At 35.2% G+C, this 16,867-nt stretch overlaps 1 protein-coding gene across 3 annotated transcripts in view; it reads left to right on the forward strand.

Moving 5' to 3' along the window:
• LOC136842560 (protein Shroom-like) overlaps positions 1 to 16,867 on the forward strand; it is a 981,749-nt gene that overhangs the window by 317,154 nt on the left and 647,728 nt on the right. The window lies entirely within an intron of this gene.

The raw sequence follows: 16,867 nt of genomic DNA on the forward strand, positions 1-16,867 counted from the left end.
TATCCACCGTGATACTTACTTTAATCTTGAGCACAATTTTATTCTTCTTAATACTGCATCACGGTCATTTTTGCCTTACTTTTCCACTAGCTTTGAAAATTTCTTTCAGTGCATCCATTTTACCAGCCTTGTGTGCATTTCCTAATTCCTGTAATCTTCCCTCTTTACGCTGGTGGGTCGGGTGCTCCTAGTGAAAGAACAGTACATTGCCCATTCCATGGCCTGTAAGTAAAAGTGTAATATTTCATCTCTGTGCCAGTTCTAACGCTTGCAAATTCTAATTTGACATTTTAGCCGTACGGTACACTTTACCATGCCGTCGTCCCTCCTAATATCCTACCCTTGGGACTCTTCATAGTATACAATTCAAAAGGAGAGTTTTGGAATTATAAATATTCAAATCTGGTTTATGATTTATTTTTGTGTAGCAATCGTTTTTCATTATTATCTAGGTTCCACTTTTAAAGTAGGATAAACTTTTATCCAGTGGCACATTTTTGTTATTTTATTACGATTTCCATTGGTTAACTGTTCTATTATCAGCATCTTCAGCCAACCGTCTTATAGTTTGCACTCAAGTGGATCTGGGTGCTTCAACTTCCAGATGCCCGAAGGAGTCCAGCTGACACTAGCTCGTATTATTCTCCCACTGGTAACTTTAGCGATTTCCCTTATAGTATAATTTCTCCTTCTGTTCTGCCGTCTGACACCTTACAGTCTTATTGAAACTTACTCTGAAATCGACAAATCGTTTAGATATATGCTTTCTCATATTTTCGTGTGCAGTTTTAGTCCATTTGATTTCCAAATCTTATTCAGCCTGTCTATTGTTTGATTTGAGCTATTTTTAGTCTTTCACTATCCCACAACAAGACTACATGTATTGAATGTCATTGTTTCAGAATAACGGACACTCAACCTTATTAATCCTACCTATATAGGGTCATTTCATCCCTTTGTGTGCTCTCTACTCATTATTTCAGCTTTTATTTTTTATCTTGATTACCATGTCTGTAGATATACGGCGCATTATGTTTAGTAGGATTTGTAAATTTGTGAAGATTTGCTGATTAAAGCACCATTATGTCCGTATTCGAAGTCTGTCACGTTTTTATCGTTACTCTAGTATCATTCCCCTCTTGAATCTCCGACTACTTTTTTTCTGTATGAAACTCAAAAGAAGAGCAAAGAGCAGAGGTGACGTAACTTCCCTTCCTTTGTAGCATTCTATTAAAAAATTGGTCTGTGGACGCTGTCAAGTGGATTCTTCTATCAACAAAGCCAATCAACGGAATATCTAAATCCGATGCACTGATGCACAACGTGTCTTAACACAAATATTTGATATTTGCAACTTTAGCATTTTCTAAAACTAGCTTGTTCGTCTCTAAGAATTTTTATCAGTTTTTTCTAGCCTATTGAGAATGTGCACATTGAATATTTTAATCACAGTTAACATAAGTGTAATGCCGAGTCATCAGCTATGCAAAATGGTCTATGACATTTTGTTTTTTCTATTTACAATTATAAGGCCGTGAGACCGAATTTAAGAGGAAATCCACTTTAAAACTTTCAGAAGTATTGTTTTATATAATAACTATCGTCAGTTTGAACGATGTACCTTCTTAAAACCTTTTTAGAAACTTTTTTTTTTTTTTTAGCCTGTTTTCACTTTTCGTGCCGCTCCTCTTATATCGTCATACACATCAGTAACCAGGTACTGAAGTTATCTGTAATTCATGTTAACTCATCCCCTTCTTAGTCATGTTTGCTCATTCCCGTCTTACTACATTTTATCATTACCCGATGTCAAGCCTTTACCGTTCCCTTGAGTCACTCCTTTCCTCCATCAAGGTAATCCGGTTTCTTTGTACTTCATTCATCAGCTTGCAGTATACCATCATCATCCGGGCATTTCCTGTGAATCATACAATTTGCTTATCTGGTCTCATCCATCCCAGTTTTTAGCGGTTGGGGAGACGGCACTTTCACTCTTTTTCTTTTTCTTTCCTTTTTTTTTTGGTGCGTCTCTTACTAGGTCTTCCGGCCAAAGTCCCCCAGTTCCTGGAACGTTGTTGGCCTTTGCGATTCTATCTAAAAGTAAATTGGGCAACGTGAGAATTTTTTTTAAGTATTGTTGCCATGTTTCAGCTCTAGTCTGAAGGTTAGCCAGGTAATAGCGACTTGCTGTTTGTATACCTTAATATTACAGCGCATCATTAATATTCTGAGTAAAAAATAACAGTAAAAACAATTCACTCATCAGATTTTCGTATCGTAATCAAAATGATTCCATTTGGTCAGCTCGAGATCGATCCCGAGAGGTAGGAAGAGCTTTCCAACTATGTTCTGTAAAAAGTCCAATTGATCCCGGTCTACCGCCCACCAGCTAACCCAGTTGAACCAGTTGTGAATGGGTACCAGCATCACATAGTGCTAAGAAAATAGCATGGTGCTTACATCCTCTTCCTCAAGATTTCCTGAGAAGCGGAATCCTGCACCCTTTTACTGCCACCCCCTCTAAAGGCCAAAAATAGCTTATGGTATGTACAGAATTTTTATATATATATATATATATATATATATATATATATATATATATATATATATATATATATACATACATACATACATACATATATGTATGTATGTATGTATGTATATACACACATACATATGTATTTATATATACACCCATTTCATACAATTGTTACCCACACAACCATTTTTCTTCCTGACACAAACATCATCACGTACGTCTCCCTCTTTTCGCCTACGCCCATCGCACGGTACTCGACATCTCTTGACGCCCTCTAGTGGTAATTTGTCAGAGGATAACATCAAAATTACCTGCATAAAAGCAAGTTTGACCTTCCTCCTCCACCTCTTTTCCTGAAACTGCATTTGTTACTATGTTGTCTAAAAAAAATGGAAAGATTGTTATTATTACCGCAACTTATTGCTATGTTGGCCTTGCCTGTAGAGAAGAAAAAAAAAAACATGATTCTCAATATTTTGAATTTCTGAGAGTGTTTTCATAAAACATTTCATGCACACACATATAAAATAATATACAGTATATATATATATATATATATATATATATATATATATATATATATATATATATATATATATATGTGTGTGTGTGTGTGTGTGTGTGTGTGTGTGTGTGTGTGTGTGAGGCTACAGGAAAAATAAAGAGGAATTACCAGCCGCTTTTGTGTAATTCCAACACTTAAACGTTGTACTGTGTATATGTATATATATATATATATATATATATATATATATATATATATATATATATATATATATATGTGAATGCTTATCTTTAGCAACGTTTTGCATACTTGAAGGACATTAGATGCTGCTTCTTTTAATGCATTTTTTTCTCCCGGCATATAAACTGACGAGCAAGAGACAGACGCAGCTGGTAGTAGTAATAATCTTAGATCCTTTCTTCGTCGAGTGACCCCGTGGTGAAGAGGGATATGGAGGCGGTAGAATTTCCCATCAGCTTTGAGGCAAAGTGATGAGGGCCTCTTATAGCCAGGTTGTATTGTAATGATGGTGATAATGGCAGGGGAGAAGAGAGGCGATGATAGTAATGCTGGAATGAGCGTGAGGGATGATAGTGATGTTGCAGTGGGCGTGATATACTATTGGCTATGTCTTTTGCGACACGGACGTTCATGATCATTACGAAGTGGATGACGGGCCTAATGGTGGTTTTAAGAGTCGTCGTGGATGAGCTGTGGGGTGTCATTAGAGGACTATTCGTTGGCCGAAGAGGAGATGTTTGTTTACACGAGTCTCTCCCGACTGATGCGCGTCTTGGAGATCGCCAGGGAGAGGAATGGCAAGCATTTGGTTTCATCGTTTGGTTCGATTAAAAATTCAGTATTCTGTTTTATGCACCACTACCAAATTAAGGCGTTAGATTGTGACGGAATTATCATCATAAATATGTTAGTGCGCTTACTTATGTGTGTTGTGGGCTGAGTGAACCAACTGTTGAAGTAAGTATGATCTTTTTGGCAACATATGATACTGACTGAAGATGGCATCTTATATAGCTTTAATAATGACCGAAAAATTGCGAAATTAGACAGTAGTATATTGACTGCAGTATTGTTTTGATGGGTTCAATTATATAGATATGTATGTATACATATACATACATACATATATATACATATATGTCTGTATGAATGTTGGATATGCGAATGATACTCTGCATTTTGACAGATATGTACAGTATGTCATTGTTTCTTGTTAAAAATTTTCTGTTTAACTCACTGATAGAAGCATACGTTTCAAAACTATTTGGAATATACGTAAAACTCAGAAAGTATAATTGTAATTAAGATAGTAAAAGTTAGATAACATACATTGTTTTTGTTCAGTACAATGAAGGCTTGTTTTCATGCCCGGATGAAAACTGACAAAATGATTAGCCCGTATTGAGCCTTGGCAATAATGACCGTAAACTTTGTCTCGAAAGTAGTCATTTTGAATACCCCGATACCGTAATTTTTTTTGCTTACCTCAAATGAGATTTTGCTGTGAGTGACATTGATGTTACGGTACTATGTGTTTGATTGACTTGGTTGATGAATTTAAAGTTAGCATAACCACTGATAAATTTATTTTTTATGTACAGTATGTCCATACTTACATCGTGTTGCCACTGGATAGAAAAATATGTATAAAATAATAACCACACTACTATGATGACACTGAACTCTCTCTCTTATCGAATAGTTTAACAGTTTTCAGGTTATCGCACACACTTGCGCGTGTGCGAGCCCGCCTGTAAACAGTGTACACATAGTGAGATTCCTTAGACGCGCGTGCGCACTCTTGCATGCGCACACCCACGCAAACAGAGGGCATACACCCCATGGCCTTTTATGATGGTGAAAATAGGCTGATTATGGGGTGCCTTACCGTACAGGCGTAAAACCATCATGTATTGGAGACCACGCCAGAAAATGTAAATGCGACGTCAAATTGAAGTTAATGGTAAGGTTTCAAATAACCATCGATAATTATTGTCCATCCTTGAATCGCTGTTCACCAAACGCATGGTTGAATACCCAGGCCATGTTAACTACTCTGTACCTTTCGTAAGTTTTCGGTGGAACTCAACAAACCCTGCAAGTCACAAAGCCTTCACCAAGACTGGCCTTCACCATTCAACCTAATCGGCACGCTTCGTTCGTTCTTTGTAACCCCTTATTTCATATTTTACTTTTATTTCTTGTCATAAGTATAAGGTCAAGAAAAGGCTGGGTTGACTGACCGACAGAATGGTTAAAAGACTTGTTCAAACTCAGGCAGTTAATTGCTAAAGAGGCGTAGATAATTCTCTCTCTCTCTCTCTCAGGTAAGAGATGTCGTTTACTCTCGGTTAATGTCTCACGAAATCATTCCATAATTATGAAAATGAGTATATAAATATGTATATATGTATGTATATATCTATGTATGTATGATGTATATACATGTATATATATACGTGTGTTTGTGTGTGTGTGCGCGCGCTTGTGCAATCATATATATGACATAAAATTCAAATGAACCGTATTTATGCTTTGATTACTTCGCCACTAAAATTCCTATATAGCAGGGTCCACCTACAGTAGCTTTGCAGCTAAGCCCCACCCACTGCACTCCAGTGATTAGCTAGCTCTCGAAAGGAGAATGACGTCACACTGGTTAACAAGTCCAAATGAATACCAGTAAGGATTTGACTCCGTTCGGTAATGTTGAGTTTCGTGCATGAATGATGACACCACTGATTTGAGGTCCCGGAGTTGTGAAGTATCCAATTGATATCTCCGATAAAAGATATATCAAGTTATATAATATAATTATGGAGATCTTGGATCAGTTTGTCCGTGCATCTTTTTTTTTTTTTTTATCATGCGCAGCCTAAATACACAAGCATCTTGCTTTTTTTCGTCTTTTAAATTGGTTTTGGCCCAAATAAGCGATTCCACATAGACCACAGAAGAAGAACTGCAAGAAAAGTTTTTAGCATGGAAAGGAGCCCTAGAAAGGAAAGGATTGAAAGTGAACACTGGAAAAACAGAGCTAATGATTAGTAGTAAAGAAGGACATGAAGAAGTAAACATTCAAGTGGAAGATGGTACAGTGCCAAAACAGAACGATGAGTTTAACTACTTGGGATCAGTAATAGCAGAGGAGGGAGGTATTGAGAAAGCAGTGAGACAGAGAGTGAAAGAAGCATGGCAAAAATGGAGAGAAGTAACTGGAGTTGTTTTAGACAAGAAAACACCATTAAGGCTCAAAATGAAAATTTATAAGACAGTTTTCAGCCCCGTACTATTATACGGGGCAGAAACTTGGGAACTTAAGAGGAAAGAGAGGGACTGTTGGAAAGAACCAAGATGAGGATGGTGAGATGGATTGCTGGAATATCACTACTGGAAAGGAGGGAGAGTCAAGATATAAGAAGAATGTGCGGCATATGTAACGTAAAATAGTTGTCTACCCGTATCTGTTGGAAATAGAGTAGCTTTTAATTAATATGGTAGTTTCAACTCCACGATATATAATGTATATGCATAAAGTGGAATGTACACGTATAAGCAAGTGCACATACACATACATGCGTGGATGGCCACAGTAATTGTAACGTCACTTATACCACAGAGAATAAAAGTAAAATTTGTGGGCATGTAGCCGATGGCACACACAGATCAATCATAGGGCTGTCTCAGCCTTACACACAATCAGACTGCTCTCGGTGAACTAAATTGAAAATATATATACAAAAGGGATAACAAATTATATTACTGTGATGAGTAAAATATAAGGCTGCTGTAGCATTTCTATGAAAATGAAGGCTATGGTAGGAAGGCATCATAAGACACTTAATGAAACGGAAAAAAAAATTATTGCCGAAAAAGTCATGTGTGAGTAGCCCATGATTCATTTGCTTTTGGGGGCATTCTTGTAGATTACCCTGTTGGACAAAAGGATACTTAAGAGTCAGTAAATTTCTCTCTCTCTCTCTCTCTCTCTCTCTCTCTCTCTCTCTCTCTCTCTCTCTCTCTCTCTCTCTCTCTCTTGTTAGGAGAATATTCTAGCGTAGACTATATTCATAAAGATCTCTATTACTTTTAATTAAAACAAATTACTAAATTTCAATTAACAAGAGTAGGCAGATAATTCTTTACACTAGTATTTTATGAATAGGTCTATGTTTATTCTACAATGTTAGGTTACCATATGAAAATTTTTCGAAGACACTACAAGCACCATAACAGCGGCAACAAAAACAAGACAACCACAGTAAAACGGCTGAATATAAGATAGGCCTATACTCCAAACGTCGGAAAGACATAGGACATTGTAGGTCTATGTCATTTTTTATGATCCTGTTATTTTGAAAGGAGATAATGTCCTTAAGAAAATTCTCAGCAAATTATGTTCAGTATGACCCGTATAGCCTATCATACTGAAACTTTAAGTTAAACATAGGCATATTCTGGTTTTGTAGAGTGCAGTCACTGCTTGTCATCCCTCCGAATGTGTAAATGTTTGCAATGAAATCGATTTTATGACTATTAAAATGTAGTAATATTTCCTGAAATCAATATGAAATACCAGTCTGCATAGCTCTGAGAATATCAGACGGTAATTATCATTGTCCAGTGAATCGAGTGCACCGATTCGAACGCAGACATTCCCTGTGTCACCTCCGTATTCAGGTGAACCTCATTTACGAAACACAACACTGCAGCATCGCGCAACAATCCTGACTTCATTCATATTTTCTTGTTTATTTTTTTTTACCATTTTTAGGGATAAGTGTATTATGATTTTATTGCAAGGAATAATATAAAGTTTCCTTTTGATAATCAGCAGAGCGTACTTCGGCTCGGTAAAATAACCATTGCAAAATAAATGAAAATGAAAAGAACCTCAGATTAGCCAACTTTTCGAAACCATTGCCAACCAATCAACTTCAAGGAATGGTCGTGACGTAATCGGTGGGCGGGGCTTAACTGCAAAGCACGGTGGACTTTGCATAATAATATAACTGCTTTGATATTCATTTTGTATTTATTGTGTAATTAAACATTTCACTTGTTATTAATGTATGTTCTTTTTCTTCCAGGTATGAAGTGGTGGTCTTGCAGATTGCTTCAAAGGTATATTCTCTCTCTCTCTCTCTCTCTCTCTCTCTCTCTCTCTCTCTCTCTCTCTCTCTCTCTCTCTCTCTCTCTCTCTCTCACACAGTTTTTCCTAAAGTTACGCAAAGTGTACTAATACCTGTGGAAATTGCAATATATTCTGGTAAGTAGGTTTCTTATTCTTGTGTTTTGTAATGTATCTAATTTTTGTGACAAAACGGAAACATGAGCAGAAAAATGGAACTGGAAAATCAGGATTTCCGTTTCTTACAGCGAGGTGGAGAGGTAATGGCCTCTGGTATATACTGTATTATATATATATATATATATATATATATATATATATATATATATATATATATATATATATATATATATATATATATATATGTATGTGTGTGTGTGTGTGTGTGTGTGTGTGTGTGTGTGTGTACGCTCATTGGGAGGCAGGGGAGTTTCAACAGTTTGGTTACACTTATTTCCTAGCTGTTCGCTTTTGTATTGGCGATGTTGCTCTGTGATCGGTCTGTGTAAAACTAGTTTTCATGCTGACTTCTTGAACTCAGAGCCATTTTGAGTCTAAATAATTGTGTTTTGTCACAGCACGTTCAGGTACATCAAAATAAAAACAAAAGATGAGATTTTGTACTTCCTTAAAATAATCGCTAAAATAGAGTATTGGAGATCTGTAATATTTGTACTTGCAAAACACGATAAAGTGCCTTTTTCGTTGGTTAAGGTCATACATGCCAGCTAATGTCTATTAAAATGAAAGAAAAAAAAGATGAAATCAATCTCTATGGAGAGCTTGGATAACAATATATTTCTTCGATCGGTTTGTGTAACGTTAGTATCCTTGATAATGATACTGATTTTTGTGTCATTCCGAATCCGAAGAGTTGTTTGTTGTAGTATGTTTTAAAATGACAGAAAATATTGGTCAATATTTTTATTTGTATGTAACCGTGAAAAGATGTTTGCTAAAATTAAAGTAATAGAGATACAGAATTTTCAGCGTACCAGGCAAAACTGCGACGCGTTACACTGTAATGATAGTGTATTTGTATTTATAACAGCCACTGTGCACTAAAACATATTATCGTCATTTTTGATGGTTAGGGTACGCTGTTTTGTCTGTTATAATCCCACAGTGTATGGTATCAACCTCTTTTTTTTTTTTTCTAGCGCAGGCTATTTTTAATAAAAGTCAGGTTTAAAATTTGAACAGTGGTATGTATAAGAAGACCGAAAATTTCGAAAATTTTTGTACATAAAGAGGATGTTCCAGTGATGGCTGTAACAATTGGCGAGCTTTCACATTAGTATCATTCGCCCATGAACAACAGATTTCATTGCTGGATGGGGATCTGTCACAAGGTAGACACTTCGGTAAAGTATGATAAATATAAATGGTAATACATTATTGAATCGCTTTTCTAAGTATTACAGTAGTACAAATGAATTTACTTTTAAATTGTGACGTTCATCTTTATAAAAATATTATAAGAAATTAAAAAAACGCAAAGCTGTAGAAATGAGGACTTAGAGTACCTGATGCATAGTGAAACTATTGTCAGATCGTAGACATCATGTAATAATTAAGTTTTCGAACGATTTTATGTATTGCCATGTCCCTCCTAAATGATGATGTAATATTTTTGAAATGACGAATTTTTGAATTATATTTTTATAGTGACATTTTACATCAAAGATGGCAGAATTTATTATATTCAAATCATTGCTCTAGCATACTTTTGACTCGAGATGCTCGTATTAAACTGTCATGTCCAGAAAATAAGTGAAGATTATTAGTTCCATTGATTTTTAAAAACGTGTTAGTAATAATAGTTTAGCGCTGGTTACCAGACTTTCAATTTTCCAAGATGTGATGTGCATTAGTAAAGCTTTAAGAGATATACATAAACCATGTTGAAAATTGTGCTTTTTGAACACCAAGAGATTTTATCCTTCCGCTCCTTTCCTGACAAACGTGCACACGCGCGTGCACACACAGACATACATACATACATACATATACACACATGGCACACCACGCCGTGGCCTTCCGTTGATTAGTCAATTTAGCTTATTAAGCTTACAATGGATCTGGCCAATTTACGATACATTTACCTCCGATTTTATCTTTGGCTTTACTGAATGCTTAATCGTCGACAGTGTTGTTGTTTCAAAAATGCTTCTTGTTATCACTTGAAATTATTGCTGTCATGCATGTTTTAGTTTGCTTGAAAGCATCTTCGCCGTCTCCTCATCACATTTATCGGTTGCTGATAATGCTTCTCACCGGTCTAAAAAGTCGTGAGGTATTTTGGATGGTTTTTTATTTTTTGTGGTTTGTTCGGATACAAGTTTAACAGTTATTCACACACACGTGCATAAATAAGTACATACACACATTATATATATATATATATATATATATATATATATATATATATATAAATATATATATATATATTTATATATATACAGTATATATATATTTTTTGTGGTGTTGTATTATTGTATGTTTACTTTTCTCTGTTTTATCCTGTGTGTTCAGGCTACAGTTTAATGTTGTTTCCGTTTTACTTTGTTTGATGGGCAGTTCATATTGCTTTTCAGTTTTAGTTTTTATAACTGCACTGTATTAATATATTAAGATCTTATGCATTTTTTTTATAGGGGAAGGAAAATTGGAAATCTTGGTAGCTTAATATGTTATTTGTAAATTTTACCTGACAGTTTTTACTTTATGCAAAATGATATGATAGTAATTTCACTGACAGTCTTAGGTTTATTTTGTATACCCATACTCTGCAAATACTGGTAACAAGAATGAAGTGTGCCGTGTTACTGAAAATGTAGTATGGGATTGCTTACGATTAGATAACCATATATAAGTATGCCCATGGTAATTTAGTATTTTTACTGCTTACTGTACTGCACAAATTAAACCTGGCAAGAAACAGTGTACGGCCAATTGAAACAGTTTTATCACGAATAAGCTGTTATCCCCTTGGGATCCGGGTGGCTCTAAAGAAAAGTAAAATAAGCTACTGTCTTGTTCATCGAGTAGACTGGAAATTGAGGTCGAACCACAAGATGCAAACGCACACACACACACACACACACGCACGCACGCACACAAATATACTCGTATATATATGTGTTATATATATATATATATATATATATATATATATATATATATATATATATATATATATATATATATATATATATATATATATATATATATATAAATATATAATATCATCGAGTGCGTGCATGCGACAAGTAAACAACGTTTCATGCACGGCCACGCGGCCAGCGCATAAATTTGTATCGCTGCTTGGCTTTCTGTGAATAAAATTTCTATGTTTTTAGGAAGTCATTCGTCTAGTACAGGATTATGCCTGATAGATAGTTGTTGTAGGACCCTCCCCCTCATCCGGGAAGAAAAAGGAAAAGAAAAAATTGAAACTTGTACTTCGTGTTGAAATTTTTGTTGTTGCTGAGGAGCAGTCATGTGGTCGTGAGGTGCATTAAAAGGGTCCTTTCAGTTTTATCTGAAAAAAAAAAAGAAAATTAGTTAGTAAAGTCTAAAAGAAAGTTTGAATTTTTCAGTTTTACCGGATCCAATATTGTATTTACTTAAATATTTTATTTTTTTTATTTTTGGCAGTGAATGTGAATGATGGGTCAAGTCAGTTTTGCATTTTACACACACACACACACACACTATATATATATATATATATATATATATATATATATATATATATATATATATATATATATATATATATATATGTATATATATATATATACATATATATATATATATATATATATATATATATATATATATATATATATATATATATATATATATATATATATATATATATATATAAGCGGACGGCAGTGGTTTTCATATTCAGCTGGCTGTCAGTTCTTTCTTGTTTTTGGAAGCATTGTAATTAAGACAAAAATTTTTGTGCATCGTAACTTTTTACTGGTTATTTTCCCTTATTCGGTGCTATGATTGTATTTAAAAGGATGGTGAGTGATTTTACTTGGTACTGGCAGATTGAAATTGTACGAAAGAGCGAACGTTGGAGGAATTTCAAAATTTCACTTGGTTTACTGTTACCGGTTACATATATTATGTAATATATATATGTGTGTGTTGTATGTATATATGTTTCTGTGTATGTATGTACGTATGTGAGAGTGTGCTAGAAGCTTTCTAATGGATTTCCTTTGCTTTTGAAGGTAAAGTTAAGTAATTCGATTTTCCTCACCATGTATATTATAGATGTTACAGAATGTTGAAGAATTATGAAATGAAATGCTATTTTTAGGAAGGATGTCATTTTGGTTTATTTTCTCTCGATATGAAATGCTATTTTTAGGAAGGATGTCATTTTGGTTTATTTTCTCTCGATTTTCTCTATACTTTATGTCTAAATGTCACAATTTATATGTGCCTATTTTTTAAATAACAGGTGGAAGGTTTTAAATTTTGGCAGATTTACGCATTAAGGTATTTGAGTATTAAGAAAATGTATGTATTTAGAAAATTCGTTTTCCATGTTTTTATTTTTCAGTTAATGTACAGAACGCTTACAAGGTCGTTTAAAGTGCTTGTCAGATATGTGCGTGTTTTATAGGAGTTTGTTTAGCATTTCAAGAGAAGTAACTGTAATAGATGATATATTATTTTAAAAGATGTTTTTCGTTCTTTTTCGTTTGGAGCGTTAATGAAATACGTGGTTGCCGGCGTTGTATTAATTATAGTTTGTTGTGGCGAGAGTTGATGTTTCCCAAATTAGGAGCTTAATGCAGTGTTTTACGGCCCAAGTAAAACGAAAGTTCAGAGCTCGTTTTTCCTCGTCGGATGATGATGTTTTCCATTGTTATCATAATGAATTTTGCTGGGTGTTAATGAAAACTTGACCGTTTTGTGTATCTTGCAACTTTATGAGGTGTTACAAAGCATGGTCGTTTTGCAATTGCATGTCGGATTTTCAGTCATTTTGTTTGTTGTTCTTCTGCTCTTTGGTGGACTTTAGAGATACAACGCTAATCGTGATAATGCGGAAAGGCTGATAAATTTTTAGGAATTTCTGCATTTATTTAAGAAGGTAATAATTTTTCTTGACATTTGATACGACAACTAAAAATGTAAATTTCTCTCTCTCTCTCTCTCTCTCTCTCTCTCTCTCTCTCTCTCTCTTTCTCTCTCATTGATATACCACTTATTAATAATGAGCTTGTAAAGCTAAATATAATTGGAAATCATGAGAAATTAACAGGCCTAAGAGCATGTTACGCCTGCATAATTTTACCGTTATAAACATATCTGCATGTGTCCAAATTTCCCAAAGTTGATACAGGCAGCGTTTCAGGCAGGTATATTTGTAGTCATAAGCCGTTGTATTGAATTAAACGTGTATCCTAGATTAAACGCTCGTTTCTTGCGCACTGAGCATGGTTTTAATTTACCGGGAATTCCTTGTATGTCGTCAGCAGCAAAGTTCCAAGCACATCACCGGTAGATGTTGAGAATGCAAACACCATGGCCGGGGCAAATATGCGATGAGTACATAAGAAAACCTTTTGGTACGTGCACTACAGTGAGCCATTAACATTACCTTGCACATTTTCTTCCTGCAAGGAACACCGGAAGGAGAGAGAGAGAGAGAGAGAGAGAGAGAGAGAGAGAGAGAGAGAGAGAGAGAGTAAATGTTAGAGCTCTGGCTAGAACGCTTGAAGTAGTCATTTAAGTCAAAATCGTCGATGACGTATGCATGTTTAACGCTTGTTTAATTCAGTTTATAGTGTTCTGAAGGAACTTTTTTTTGTACTTCAATTTGCTGTCAAATAATTTACGTGAAGTGGTACTCTGGAGCCAGAAAGAATCCAAACTGAAGATGCAGTGATGAATTTGTGTAATTTATGGTTATAGATTTGCAGTCTTTGTTAAATATTAGGTTCGATTGTTATAAACTCGTTTGGAACTCTTTTGCTTTGATAGACATGCCCTTGTGCTATCATTAATATATAGTTTTTCCAGTAGTATTTTTATTCTTATTCCAATCTCATGTTGTTCATGCGTTTTGGCGGGGGTAAGGGGGTGGGGTTTCACGATGCTTCCAAAATTACTTTTATTATTCAAAACGTTTTGCATTAGAAAATGCAGAAATTGCTTCAGAAGTGAAATTATAACCGATACGATGTTCCCGTGATATTCAAGTGAGTAAGAACCTCTTCATTCCTTATTTGTAACATCAGTAATAGTGCGTCTCTCTCATGATCCTCAGATCAGATGGTAGGTGCAGATAGGGAAATCGATCCTCAGTGGCCCCTGGCTCTGTGCATTTATTTGCGCTACATTGCCCTTGAGGAAGAAAATAAGAAAATATTTACGTTTTATTTTCAGATGTAATGTTTTCAAGTGGGGCAGGCATCGTGTCGAGGTGAATTTTATGAAAATGTCATTTATGCATATTTTTAATATTCATATACGTTTTCATTAATCACCTAACAAAAACGCTATATAAGTGAGGATGGATATGTAGAAAGGAAATAGGCCTAAAATACAATTATGATAGCAGAGTTGTGTTGTTAGTGTTAATACCGTTTGCGTTTGCATTCTTTTGCTTTTAATAATCGCGCGGATTATAGTCAAGAGAATCTCTCTCTGTTCAAGGGCCATATACATCATAAGTAGACAGCGGGGGAGAGAATAATGAGAAAAACAGTAAGGATTTAAAGAAAATAAAAACAATTGTACTGTGCATGGAATCAGACAGGTAGGAGTTGCGATATGGTGGGCGTGTGATCGGAAGATCCGATAAAACGGTCTGATAAATATCTTGGAAATAGATATCCTCCCGGTATCCTGTCGATCTTCGGAAGAGATAAGGACCCGGTAAATTGTTGAACTTTTGAAATGATGTTTTGGAGTTTTAGGTTGCATGTCACTTGTTGATCCTGGTTCAGATTTAAGACTCTCTCTCTCTCTCTCTCTCTCTCTCTCTCTCTCTCTCTCTCTCTCTCTCTCTCTCTCTCTCTCGTCAACATATTTGAATATTTAACTTTATAAGCTTCTTTTTGTAAATCTGGTCAATCGAAATTTTGCTGTGGCATACCAGAATGTTATTTTATCGGAACCCTTTGTTGTGAATAGAATAAAAGTACACATTTAAAAATACATATTTTCTGCCTGTTTGAACTTGTCTTTGCATTATTGAAATTTATTGCACCTATTTTATCCATGATGAGAAATTTCTGAGATATAGAGGAAAAATATATTTTTACTTTTCTTGCAAACAACAGCAATATTTGGTATAAGTAAAACATTTTTTGGTTAAACCCAATTTATCCAGTGATGTATTTTCCGGAATCTTTCTTCATATAGTAATTTGTTCTCCGTGTCCTAACAAAATTTATTCCCCCATATTAATATTTCATTTTATTCAGTTTATAGGTTACTAGTGTACCCGGTGGCAATAGTCAAAATTGCGATGATATAAGAGAGGGTTGTGACAGCACGTCTCGAGTCAGGGAATGTTACGTCTAAAAACATATTCTTTAGACCTTGCTTGTGCTGGTGGTGAGAGAGGCTCCCTCCCCCACCCCATGTATTTCATTACCTGTAGATTACAGTGTAATACGTCAGACGTAACGCATGCTAAAGCAGTTATTTGTTAGGAGGACGCAAACAAGTACTTGTTGCTGTCGTAAGTCAGGTGTTTTTAGTGACACGAAACATTAAAAATTGAAATGCTGGTCAGCTATTAAGGGACTGACGCGGATAGGAAGACACTAAATGAAAACTGACTGACTTATGTTGTTTTAGTAGTCTAGACTGTAACTAGTGGATCCTACCGTGGTCTTCTGTCTGATATGGTTTAAGGGAAATTGATGTATTGGTGACCAAATCCCTGTATGTGAAGGAATTTAGAAATGTATTTACCGCTTTGATTATTCATTTCATAGACATTTTGCTCTGTTTTACCCAACGATATTATTATCATGAGCACGCTAGAACTTTGAAGTACATGATTCGGTTAATATATATATATCCCAGGTGGAAAACAATCGGAAAGGCATTGCTAAGGCGCCCTTTTTTTATATCTTACAATTTGTGATGCGTTGAGTACGTGTAATTATGCTTTTATAGTCATATAAGGTCATATTTACATCTTAGGGATGACGATCTGCTCTTTTTTGCCTTTACTCTGAAAAAGGCGGACATTCTGGCACGTCCTTGAAGTGATTGCATATATGTTTTTCCGTAGAGGCTTCAGTACAGTGAAACCTTTATAATTCTTGACTCAAGTAACCTCTTCATAGGATTAAATTTCGTTTTCCCTCTCTTTTTCTATTTCTTCGTCAAGGCCAAACAGTTTAAAACCTAGACTCAGGTTTCCGGTTAAACTATTTGATAAAAGCAATCTCTCTCTCTCTCTCTCTCTCTCTCTCTCTCTCTCTCTCTCTCTCTCTCTCTCTCTGTGGCAGAGGTGATTAAACGTGACACTTCTGCACGAGTTGCCTAAACTTCAGATACTATTGGGTTCCATATATAAACTTGCTGGTTTTTGGAAGGACAGATTATGGGATTTTGTTGACAGAGACTTGTTTCTTCAGTATTTGTGTGTATGTTTGGAAATTTTTTGTCTGGT

Source organism: Macrobrachium rosenbergii, chromosome 10 (assembly GCF_040412425.1).
Source record: "Macrobrachium rosenbergii isolate ZJJX-2024 chromosome 10, ASM4041242v1, whole genome shotgun sequence".
Taxonomy (NCBI): domain Eukaryota; kingdom Metazoa; phylum Arthropoda; class Malacostraca; order Decapoda; family Palaemonidae; genus Macrobrachium; species Macrobrachium rosenbergii.